Raw genomic sequence first — 13,438 nt, 5'->3', positions numbered from 1 at the left:
GACTTATAGATGATACTATTTGTCCCAAAATTATTATTATGCAATATTATCTGAAAATTACTTAGCATAATTAAATGTTATAAAATATATCTTAGATATATATATAATATATCTTATGTGTATGTAATATTAAGAACAGATGCTAACAGAATTTACATGGTGTCTGAAGCATTGACCTCAAAGTTTTAAAAAACAGCCTCTACTATGGTTGAAAATAAAACAAACTGTGCTCGCTTCAGCAGTACATATACTAAAATTGAAACGACACAGAGAAGATTAGCACAGCAACTGCACAAGGATGACACGCAAACTTGTGAAGCATTCCTTATTTGTTGAAATGTAGATAAATAAATTATCCAATAATAAAATAAAGAAAAGAAAAACAAACAAAAAACAGATAATGGAACTGTCACAGTCAAACGTTTGAGACTTTTTGGCAGCAATTTAATATTACCCATATTACTAGGATTCCTTATAATTGTAAAGGACAGGAGACTGTGAAAGAAGCTCATGGAACTTTAAAACAGTATCTTCATAAAATAAAAAAGGGGGAGATATATCCTTGTACACCACAAATTTATTTAAATCATGTTATTTTTATTTTTTATTTTAAATTTTTTAAAAAAATTTGGATGCCAAGGAACTTTCTGCTGAGTGTCTACGGCACTCTACAACTAGGCATACTTATGCATAAGTGAAAGGGAAGGATCCACTTACTGGCATAAGGCATGATCCCAATCAGGTATTAAATATGGGGAAGAGGGCATGTTTATGTTTTTTCTGCAGGATGCTGAAGCAGCCATGGTGGCCGCCAGAGTGATAGGTGAGACATGTTGATGCTAGGACAAAGAATGATGCTGACCTGTGCGCTTGCTGAGTGCCCTGACAATGGTGACTGGAAGTTGTATTGGACATAAGTTCCCGACCCACCATTGCTTACCTATACCCCTGATGGGACAAGGTGCCTTGCCTCAAGTTTTTAGACCTTGTGGAACATAGAATCAAAAAGAGAAGTTATAATGATTCTTGTATTGTTCTTAAATGTGATCAGCTATTCAGACTCAATCATGTGTGGGAAAATTAGGCCGTAGCAGTGGGGGAGGTCTTGGTGGGTTTTCCATGCTGGCGGGTCCCACATATAGGAGGAGGTCTAAGGTTCCAAGGGCTGGAGGCTTTGGCGACAGCAGGCCCCAGTGACACAAGGAAGTCCTTGGTTCCAAAAGGGTTTACTGTCATGGCGGATGGTGGATGGATCTGGAAGTATGCCCGCATGAAACTCAGGGCAGTCCCGAGTTAAATAGGGAGGGAGAAATGGGGAGGATCTGGGGAGAATCTAGGAAGGAATGCTTAATTTGCTCTGCCCTCTGGCCTTCATTAGTATGTAAATCCCTAGGGCCTGAGGCCTCCAGTCACACCCTCTACCTGTGCACTTTGGGAGAGGCTGTAATGGCCTATGTGACTGAACAATGTAGGTCTATGGAGACGAGACTATGTGTCAGGACCCTGGGTTCTGGGGACGTGGCTGAACTCCTGCCAGTTCTCACTTAGAGTCTAGGGGTTCTAGGCCCATGCCCAGCCATGAACCAAGATACCCTTACGCAGTCCCACAATCATGGACTGGTCTAGAAATCAATCCAATATTAGAAATAACAGTCTTCATTTGGAAGTCTAGTTCTGGACATTTTCAGAGACATATATGGAAGTTAGCTGCAGTTCTCTACGATGTTATGTTAGCATAAAGTTGAGGCAGAACCTAGGTATTAGCACGTGTTAAGGCTCTTTTAATTGTCAAGTTAAAATTATTTTTGTTGCTTCTACAGTATTTAATGTAAGTTGTATTGATTGCACATCTTCTAATTATGTTTGCGTTTTCAAATCCAGCATGTCAGTTATGAAGGTCTATCAACCAGCTTTTGTTTTAGTGCCCTGAGGATCACAGAACCTTGGTCTTCTGAAGAAAAACTTGCAAGTACTGGAAGAAGTGAGTCAGGCTTTAAGCAGTAGCAAGAGGATAGTGGGCTTGATTATTGCTAGTATAACAGCTTTAATTACATTAATTGCTAGTACCACTGCTTCTGCAATTGCTTTGACACAAGATATTAAGACAGCTACTTTTGTTAATCATTTAGCAAAAAATGTTACTAATGTGTTGACTTTACAAGAGGATTTAGATAGGTATTTAGAAGAACAGATTGATGTTCTTTATCCTATTCAAATTATCAGAAGGAGGTTCAAAATTTAAAGATAAGGAGCTATCTCGAGTGTCATGCCAAATGCCATTGGATTCATGTTAGTTCTAAAATTTACAATGGTAGTCACTATAATTAGGAAAAAGTTTAAAGACACTTGCAGTGTATTTGGCATAATTCTAACACCTCTCAGGATGTTTTAACTTTGAATAGTGAGCTTATGAATTTCAAGAATGCTGCTCTGCTAAGTGTTGATGCAGTAAATACTGCTGATAAAATTACCCATGGCCTGAGGACAGTACTTCTATTTTGGTCAAGCTTCAAGAATGGCATATACAGCTTGATCATCCTAGCCTTTTTGTCCTGGGAATACTTTTATTCACGCCCATCGTGTTAAAGTTTGTCTTTAACAACATCAACATGTTGGCAGCCAAAATACATGGCTTGAACTTGAAAATGAACTCCCAAACAGAGTTATTAAATTAACAGGCTGGCAAACCAAGGACGGGTAAGAGTCTGCACAGAGCCTTACTAATCTAAGACAGAAGTACATTGCCTTTGATAATGCATATTCCGTGATGAGTAAGGAAGTCATTCTTGTCAGAACAACCTAAGACAGGTTCAGTCTTGTTAATGAAATAAAAAAGGGGGAGAGGCAGAAAGCATTTGGGGCTGCCTGGCAAGAATCTGACATGGGCCAAGGATAAGGAAATGGGCTGCTTGGCAGAAATATGACATTGGCCAAGGACAAGGAAGTAGGCTTCAGGCAGGAATCTGACATTAGGCTAGAACAAAGAAGTAATTTCAGGCATGAATCTAAATTTTAGGCTAGAACAAGGAAGTAGGCTTCAGACATGAAAGTGACTTTGGGCTAGGGCAGGGAAGTTGTCTCAGATATTTTGGTCATTCTGAAAAGCCCTTAGAAACAGTGATCATGGAAGTGTTCGCAGAATTTTGTTTATTGCCTTGCTTGCTCCTTGACTATTTGCATCTATTGTATTGCTAGTCCCTCAACCTAGAAATGACCTGAATACTTGCATGTAATTCAAATGGTATAAAAGCAGAAAGGAGGAGGGATAGAATAGGGGGTTCTAGGGAGGGGAAATGAGGAAAGAGGATGACATCTGGAATGCAAATAAATAAAATATCCAGTAAAAAATTTAAAATTAAAGAAATGAAAATTATCTAATCAGAAAAAAAAATAGAATCACTGACATCAGATATACTTTTAGACTTTCCTTTGTCCTCTGATTCCACTATTGAAAGATACCCTGGGAATTGATCCTGTAGAAAATCCCACAGGAGCCTGGGAAGATGGCTCAGTGACTAAGTGCACTTTCTACACAAGCATGAGGAGTACCATTCAAAATCTCCAGCACCCATGTAAAAAGTTGGGCAAAGCTAATGCTGTGGGGATCACACACCAGAGGATCACTGGGGCTGGCTGCTGGCTGCATGAATTCAGGCTCACTGACGAACCCTCCCTCAAGCATTAAGTCAGAGAGTGGTAAAACAGGACACCCAATGTTCTTTTCAGGACTTCATAGGTTTATATGAGTACCCATACATATGAATGAACATACATACACATGCATATACATATCACACACACACACACACATTCATACAAACACACATACACACACCAACATATAGTTTATATTATCTGGAGCTAGAAGCAAAGTTTACATTTCTTCTATTTCAATAAATTTATCCTTCTATGTAAGTACAAAAAAAAAGAAAGAAAATAAAACAAACTACTGAGTGAACACAAGATAATGGGAGTTACTAAGATTACATATTCATAATACATAAAATATTTTAGCATGTTAATTCTTTAAAGAAAATTAAGATAAAAGTCAAATTCAATCTTTTAGATGTGGCAATAAGGTATATTAATATCATTTGTAGAAACTTGAGAACTCTGGTGTTAAGACAGAAATATATAATTCCCATGAAAATGTAACTTCATTCAAAGATGGCTGGCACTAATAGGTTAAACAGCAGCCACAGCTAAGTAAGTCAAACTGGAAAAATGAACAGAGAAAGAGGAAAAAAAAATAGAGAAGCCTGGCATAGACCCATTTGGCTTATTATGTCCTCAAGCTGTACTACAGAGCAATAGTATTTAAAAAAGAAAAACTTTATGGTATTGGTACAGAAACAGACATGTTGATCAATGGAATCAAATCAAAAACATACACACCTGTGGATAATTGATCTTTGAAAAGAAGCCAAAAACATACAGTGGAAAAAAGAAAGCATCTTCAATAAATGGGACTGGTCAAACTGGATGTCTACATGTAGAAGAATGAAAATAGATCCTTATCAATCATCTTGCATAAAACGCAAGTCCAGGTGAATCAAGGACCTCAACACAAAACAGGATACACTAAATCTCTAGAAGAGAAAGTGGGAAATACCTTTGAACACATTAGTACAGGAGATAATTTCCTGAACATGACACCAATGGCTCAGGCTCTAAGATCAACAATTGATGAAACTGAAAGACTTCTGTAAGGCAAAGGACACTCTCAATAGGACAAAACGCAACCTAGCGATTGGGGAAAGACCTTCACCAATCCCACATCTGACAGGGTTAATATCCAAAATTTATAAAGAACTCCAGAAGTTACACACCAAAAACTAAATTAATAATCAAATTAAAAAATGGGGCACAGAGCTAAACAGGGAATTCTCAACACAGGAATCACGAATGGCTGAGAAGCACTTAGAGAAATATTTAAAGTCCTTGTCATCAGGGAAATGCAATCAAACAACTCTGAGATTCACCAGTCAGAATGGCTAAGATAAAAAGCTCACGTGATAGTAGATGCTGGTGAGGATGTGGAGCAAGGGGAACATTCCTCCATTGCTGGTGGGAGTGTAAACTTGTGCAACCACTTTAGAAATCAATTTCGTGATTTCTCAGAAAACAGAATAGTTGTACCACAATCAAAAGTGTAAAGAACGAAAACCCTTCTGGATCTCATGGAAAGCTGATCAGAGGTACCCTAAGGAACATTCTTGAGGGTGGAACTTCTTTACAGAAAGCAGGGTAAACATGAGAGGCCCAGGCAGGGGACAAAGAAAGAAATCAAAGTCCAAATACCCTGTTACCGTCCCTCTAACTAGACAGGACTTTAATACTGGAACAAATAATGCCAGCAGAGCAGGCCAGCCAGAGAAGTCCCATACATAGATATTCAGACTGCCAGGAAGATGTGACCTCAAACATTTTTAAAGGTTTATGCCTATTGATCATTTTTGCACATTTCAAGGTATAGTGGTTTCTTTGTAGTTGACTCAATAATGTAACAAAGATCTCTCGGGATCAGGATTTTATAAGAACTTTTTCTATTTCTGAGATAAAATTAGAAGACAAGGCTCAAACCTAACCAGGATACACTGTATGCAGGTATGTGTGTGAAACTTGAAACTATTTATATAAGAATCCCATTTTTCTTCCAAAGTATAAGTCAATAAATCTTTTCTTCTGCACTATAGATTTCAAGGTCATGGCAAAAGATGTTTATTAGTATAATTACAATGTAGAAATAATACCACTAAGCCTTCAGTTACAGCTTTTGTAAGTTAATAGAAATAGAAGATTAAGAAAAATGCCAAGTATCTTTTTATTCTCAGACCCAATAGCTTTCCTGGAGGGCCACACTCCTTCTACAGAATCTTTCAGTTTTGTTTACACTTAGCCATCATTGTCACTAAAAATACTTGCCAAGTAATTTTGTGATTTAAAAAATTAATATATTTCCCTTTTTCCTTCTGTTTAAAACTATGCTAAATCATTCTCTTATGGTATTCTTTAATATGTAAGCTATATTGCTATACATAGAGTATATGTTAAATGATTTTAAACGTGTAAATATTAAGACATGGCATAAAGCAGAAGCAAAAAAAAACAGCAAAATTGTGAAACAATTTAAAAGAACTCACTAATATAATGAATCCTAAATGTTAAAAAGACTTTCTCACTGGAATCTTTATTCAATTTCTAAGTACTCAAGATTCTATACCATTCTTAAACAGAGTTTACACTGTAAACATGCACAGTGGCAGCAGGCTTGCCAGGCCTCCCACCCACAGTGTCTTCATGTGCTCATCACTAGTAATGAGCATACAATCCAAACTTCAAAGAAAAAACTGCAGTTGTGGTGAAGGCCAGGTGTACTATGGCCATGAGACAAAGACTGGCAGTGGACGACTAGGTCTAACTCCTGACACCTAAACTTTCCTTCACTGAGGTCTTTACAACTACCAGAACAGACTGACCCGTCCAGAAAGCTGGGGGGCCAGGGCTGGGGGTGGGTCTGAGGGAGATTGTTTGTTTGAACAAAAATTTCTTTTCAGTGTGCTTTCCTTTTAATAAGCAGCAAACAGTAACATAGAACTCAGAAAATAAATACCCTGCTTGCTTTCTCACTGAAGTAACGTGAAGTATGATAACGTTGAGACTCTTAGTGAACCTTCTGTTGGCTACAGTATATCTGGGGAGTTTAAGACTAAGGTAACTCGCAGCAGGTGAGCCAGTCTTTCATGTGTTGCCCCTTAAAACAACAAAGCCACTTTCTTATAAGAACATTGGCTTAAGCCAGATCTTCTACTGAGGTTTGGTAACTTCTGCATGCAAAAGCTGTCCAACAGCCTTCCAGGGAGGCCGTCCCATCGAGTCTGGCCACTGTTGAAGCACAGTTGTTGCAAACAGCAGTGAGTGCATAGGGACAGCCAAGGAACACAAACAGCAAGTGCTGCCCTTCATGCTTTCCCAGAATGCTTCAGTCTCTCTCATTCAGGAGTCTGCTTCTTTTTGACATTTGCTATCAGCAAAGCACAGAGTTCCTATTTTAGCATACATCACATGAGTCTCTTTTACAGTGAGTTTTGAAACGAATTCTCATCAGAGAAAACATGTTGTAGACAGACCTGTGGCACCTTATATTTTATCATTTTAGACCTTAATATAGGAGGTAACTTGCATATCCCCTTATCTATGCGAGCCCAAATCCTCAAAGCTTTCCTCTGTCTCTCTTACCATTTTAGCACACTTCAGGATATACTTTCACTTCAGGCACAGGTGACTGCTCTTAACTTCCTCAGACTGGAGCTGACCACAGCATTCCTTCAGGTGATCACGAACCCTTTTTCTAGCTAATTTCTCAAAGGAAAAAGATGCTTATCTACTAGTTATAGTCTCTACCCACACAGGGAAGGTAGTAAAGTGAGTAGGTATCTTAGGGCACACACATCTAAACACATATTCCGATTCTAGTGACTACTAGCAGAGAGAACCTGGTCAGACACTAACACCCCTGCCTCACTTGACTTCTAAATCTATAAAAGAAAATTTTCTTGCCTATATAATCTACTCGTGTGAATAGTGTAAATGATAATACATTTGAGGAATCCATCAGAAAGCAGGCACCTGGTCAACAAAAACGTGTCCTGTTGTTTGTCATATGAAATCTGATCTGTAGTCTCTAATTCTCCCTGCAGAGCCAATGTTCTAAAGGACAATCCAGTTTCTTCTGGATGCCAATCAAGAGAAGGAAGTTCACCTGTAAACTAAGGCTCCATAAACCTGTGTAGTCAAAAAAAATATTTTAAAATGCTAATTCCTTACCTGCTCTGCAATTGTAGAAAAAGAAAAATGTCAAACAGAAAATTTTGTTTTAAAATTTAACCACCAGCAACCTATACGTTGTTTACAAATAATATTTGGCCTTCTGTTGCACTCTCCACTTCTATGGCCCTCTCTTCTGTATTGTTTACATATGCAAATGTTTGTTTCTCTGAGTTCAGGAACAGCTGTGGGTTTTTTTGTTTTGGTTTTTTTTTTTTTTTGGTTTTTCGAGACAGGGTTTCTCTGTGTAGCCCTGGCTGTCCTGGAACTCACTCTGTAGACCAGGCTGGCCTTGAACTCAGAAATTCGCCTGCCTCTGCCTCCCAAGTGCTGGGATTAAAGGCGTGCACCACCACCGCCCGGTTCAGCTGTGTTTTTCAAGTTTTCATTTGAAAACTAGTCTTCTAAAGTTTCTAGATATAAAATAAGACTATATAATAAACAAAAACATCTTAAAAACTTTCCAATAGATTCAAAGCTACTGTCTAGGACCTCTGGTTATAAGACATTCCTAAAGAGTCCCCATAAATTCTTAATATCTGAAAGATTTCTCTCGGTCCTGTTTTCCTCCCTTCCTCTTAATCCTTGAAACTTCTAAATGTATCTGATCTTCCTTTTACGCCCTCAAGACGTGTTTCACACTTTACTACAACCACTAACTACATATTTATGATCTCCTCAAATTTATGATCATCTCAAAATAAGATGAAATTCAAATCATAATTATTCACACAGATCCGATATCCTCTTCTGTCCCCATGGGCATGCACATACATGGCATACACACACATGACGCACACACACACACACACACACATAATTAAATAAGCAAGCATTTGTAGTTCATAAACTAACTCAAGAAGACATCAGTTCAAGGAGACAGGTCATCTTTTTAGCAAGCTCTGCCAGAAGCAGGGAAATTGTCTTCAGCTGTAGTATTTGTTGAAGAATTATGCAGAAAGAGAAAACTTGATATTTATAAATGTAAGACAGGAGTAAATCAAGGTATAGGAAACAAAAATGAAAAGAAAGACTGTAGTCAGAATGATCAACCACCTATTTTCCGTTTCCCCAATCATAGAGAACCCACTGCAAACACATAAACTTGTGCAGGGGTGCTGGCTTTACTCCATAAAACAAACCACAACTGAACAAAATTGGAAGAGGTCTCCAAGGGCTAAATAAGCAACTAGCTCTGAATGCTGGTGCCAAGGAGGAAACTTGCACACTCGTTAGGGGTCATCAGCTACTTATAAGCAAACTCACAGCCCATTCACTCTAAAGTAAACCAATCTGTCACCAAGACTTGCCTACATACAAAGGACCCCTAATTAGCTCTCCTTTTCCTTCATTCTTAAATGTGAATGCCCAAACAAATCTTCCAATAAATTTGATGAAAGTCTTTATTCCAGTTACTGGACTACACAACAAATTACTCCAAAATGTAGTGGTATCAAACTACTGTTTCTCAGGATCAGGTATATTCCCTATCCATCAGAACACAGGACACAGCATACAGAGACTGCTATATCCTTCTCCACGGTAGGTGCAGCATGGCTGAAGGCCCGTGTACAATCATCTCAAGGTTCATTCAGATATCTGGCTATCATTGGTAGTTTATTGCATTAGACCTTAGCTGGACCATCAGCTGAACACATGTATTCACAGTTTACTGTATAACTCAAGCATTCTCAGAGAATGATAGCTATGCTCCAAAAAAAGAAGAGAAATACAAGAGAAGAGAAAAAGAGAGGAATGAAAAAGAAGGAAGTTAAATAATGAGAATATGGATCAAGCTGTGTAAGATGAATTCTCAAAAGTAATGCTGTGTATTTCATTAAACCTCACATGAATTCAAAGGGAAATAGATCTGTGTCATAAAGGAAGATTCAAGATTCTAGAAGCTCTTGTGAGACGACAAAATTGTTGTGGTTGGATTTTTTTTTAATATAATCTTCCAAACCATCCAACATGAAAAAAATCAAAAGAAAAGATGAGAAAGATGACATAGATATAAGTTATTCAAAACGAAGACTATTCAAGAAACTGAAGGGAATATAAATATTAGTTTATTGTTTGTTAAACACTGTCTTAGTTAGGGTTTCATTGCTGTGAAGAGACACCATGACCATGGCGCCTCTTAAAAGGACAACATTTAATTGGGGCTGGCTTACAAGTTCAGAGATTCAGTCCATTTTCATCATGGCAGGAAGCATGGCAGCATCCAGGCAGGCATAGTGCTAGAGACGGAGAGTTCTACATCTTCATCTGCAGGCAGCAGGAGACTGACCCATTGAGCATGGCTTGAGTGTATGTATACAAGACCTCAAAGCCTGCCTCCAGAGTGACACAATTCCTCCAATAAGGCCACACTCTCTCCAGTAAGGCCACATCTCCTAAAATGGCCACTCTCTATGGGCTACGCATTCAAACATACGAGTCAATGGGGGCATACCTATTCAACCTACCATAAACACAGAGTAGCAGACGACAACTTAAGAAACAAACTACTTTTCTAAAGATGCTATCTATAGAAAAGAACAATAGATTAAAAGATGGCAACCAATATTTTAAAATATCAATAGAAACTCTAAAGAGAAAAGTAAATTTTACAAATCTAAAACAAAAGAACAGAGTATGTAAACATAAAGACACACAAGAGTGACAGAAGACCAAGTGCTCAAACACGAGTGCCTTTAGGGAGCATTTCATCCTTAGAACAGGATGCTATTTATAATTTATATGTATCATATGTGAGGTCATTCTGAGGATTACAGAGAACATAAGACCCTATTTACTGTGGCTACATCACTGACAAGATTCAAGGTCTTCCTGAGAATCGCTAGGGATGACAGTCACCTTGCCTTTACATCATCAAAGAAATAGTCTCCAAATTCATGGTAGGATCAGCCTTCTGCCAGGTCTATATATCCATGTCTATATTTTTAGTTATCAATCATACAATTGGTAATTTTAAGGGAAAGGGCTTTCATAACCTGAATTCTGAAAACATGGCACATTGGAGACTATATTTCTAATAGCATGAACTGGGAAAATATTCCCTGATATCCAGCCAGAGAAGGGGAAGGAAACATTCAATTTAATTCTTTTATGTTTTCATACCAAAAGGGTAATTTTGAAAGAGTTAAGTAGAACAGAGAAGAATCAAATATATTCAATTAATATTACTTTTCTAAGAAAAATAGATCACTATCATTAAAGTCTGAGTATTGAGAAAAAAAAGAAATATTTTAACAGCTAGCCAGTGTGAGGTCTCAAAGCCATGTACATAACAATGCTGTCCGAACAGTAATCTGGGCCACGCTGGAATCCTGGCAATGATTTGACCACTCAGAGGAAATAGCATCAGAGGAAAAGTACATTAGAAGGAATCTTTCTTTTTATTGCATCTTTAATAAGATATAATTACATTATTTCCCCTTCCCTGTCCTCCCTTCATTCCTGCATGTCCATGCCCCCTTCTTCAAACCTCTCCTATGCTGGTTATAAACCACAGAAAAGTAAAAAGTGACCATGAGGGACACTAAAGAGAGTAATAGCAGATTCCAGGTATTAGAAAAGGTTAAATGGGAAAACCGGAAGTGGGGTTCCAATTTGAGAGGAAGAGGGAAGTCAGTACAGAAGAAAATGGGTGAGGAAAGACCAATAATACCAGGGGTATTAATAAAGTCCCAAGGGCTCATGTTATTTTATTATTTCATAAAATTACATATAATACATGTATGTATATACATATATATTTTTAATGAAGTTATGCCACTTGAGCTGAAATGCTCCCCACCAAAGCCAAAGATTAGCAACCCCTCAACAGCACTAGGTATGGGAAACCTCCACCCAACTTGTTTGAAGCAGCCCAAGTGACTCCCATAACAATACAGGACATTGCTGTTGCCCTTGCTTGCCTCTCACTGGCTGAAGATAACCCCCTATGACTAAAGGCACCACACACTTTGGACACAAGAGTCAGAATATTCAAGCTGGAATCTAACCTGAAAGCCTCCTTCCTGCAGTATGGCTTCCACAGTACCAGAAAGTAAGTTGCCAAGGAAGGGTAATACCCATAATTCTAACAAGCTATGTTGCCAAGGAATTATCACAATGACCATCATGGCAAGATCTTTCTAAAGGTAGCAGTGGTACTCATATCTTCGTGATACCCAACTGTCATTTGTACTGAGGACGCATTCAATAGGAGGTAAATCATGTCTAGTACTAGAAACCTAGCCAACTACCCAGGGTTAGTGAGGTCATAGATCTAAGAAGAGAATCAATACCATCATTTCACTAAACCAGAAAAATTCCTAGCTGCATTCTAAAACTGATCCTTACACACAAAATAAATGTGGTTCTCATTCCTTATCAAGGAAGTACCTCTTTACAGCAAACAGAAACTATTCCAGAAAACCATAATGGGTCATAATGCACAGATCAGTGGGTTATGTGGAGATCAGCACCAACAGATATATCCACCACAGAACTCACTCACGTAAGTCTCTGGACCATCATGGAAGAGGGAAGCAGAAAGACTACAGAAATAATTATTCTAATCAGAGTACTAAGATCAGTGTAAAACAGAAACAGTAAGTGACTCACGAAGGGTACCACATCACACATACACACTATCAAAGGAATTTTTAAGAAACTTTTTGAGGAAATCCACCAGTTTTCCTGAACAAGATTTCCTTTTTTGTGTAATAAAAAGTATATCTAAATGACAGAAAAAAAGAAAAATTCTGTAATATTCACAATTTTTCTCTCTAAACCTTAACTAAGACAGGCTCTAAAGATCCAGATGAGATCTTCTGAATCAAGGTACCTGCCACCCCTGGGGGCAGCACATGAGCTGTTGGAGGTGACACACAGAAAATGGAACATACACGCTGGAGAAATGGGTTAGGGTTAAAAGCACTTGGTGCTCTTGCAGTAAACCACAGTTCAGTTCCCAGCATACACATGGAGGCTCATGAGCACCTCTAGTCCTAGTTCTAGAGGCAGTTCTAGGGGCATCAATGCCCTCTTCCAGCCTCCACTGGCATCAAGTACACATGTGGTGCACATGTATACATACAGGCAAAACAATGATACACATTAAAAAGTATATATAACAAAGACAATGCCTAAATATGTCACAGAATGTTTCTAATGACAAACATGTGCGCACACATGTACTGGCTGGTTTTGTGTGTCAACTTAACACAATTTACAGTCATCAGAGAGGAAGGAGCTTCAGTTGAGAAAATGACTCCATGAGATCCAACTGTAAGGTATTTTCTCAATTAGTGATCAATGCGGGAAGGCCCAGCCCACTGTGGGTGGTGCCATCACTGGGCTGGTGCCCCTGGGTTCTATAAGACAGTGGGGCTGAGCAAGCCATGGGAAGTGAGCCAATAAGCAGCACCCATCTATGGCTTCTGCATCAGCTCCTGCTCCAGGTTCCAGCCCTGCTTGAGTTCTTGCCCTGACTTCCTCCAGTGATGGACTATGATCTGAAAGTATAAACCAAATAAACTTTCCTCCCCAACTTGCTTTTTGGTCATGGTGTTTTGCCACAGCAATAGAAACACTAAGACACACATACATATTTACAAAT

At 38.5% G+C, this 13,438-nt stretch overlaps 1 protein-coding gene and 1 non-coding gene across 3 annotated transcripts in view; one reads left to right on the top strand and one right to left on the bottom strand.

Moving 5' to 3' along the window:
* Ccdc171 (coiled-coil domain containing 171) overlaps nucleotides 1-13,438 on the bottom strand; it is a 301,438-nt gene that overhangs the window by 129,452 nt on the left and 158,548 nt on the right. The window lies entirely within an intron of this gene.
* Nucleotides 227-333, top strand: LOC114609312. Its single transcript, XR_003709490.1, has one exon. It is a non-coding gene; the product is annotated as a U6 spliceosomal RNA (small nuclear RNA).

This window comes from Grammomys surdaster, unplaced genomic scaffold, assembly GCF_004785775.1.
Source record: "Grammomys surdaster isolate TR1022 unplaced genomic scaffold, NIH_TR_1.0 125951, whole genome shotgun sequence".
Taxonomy (NCBI): domain Eukaryota; kingdom Metazoa; phylum Chordata; class Mammalia; order Rodentia; family Muridae; genus Grammomys; species Grammomys surdaster.
The sequence above is the reverse complement of the archived record's forward strand: the minus strand, read 5'-3'. Positions and strand labels throughout refer to the sequence as shown.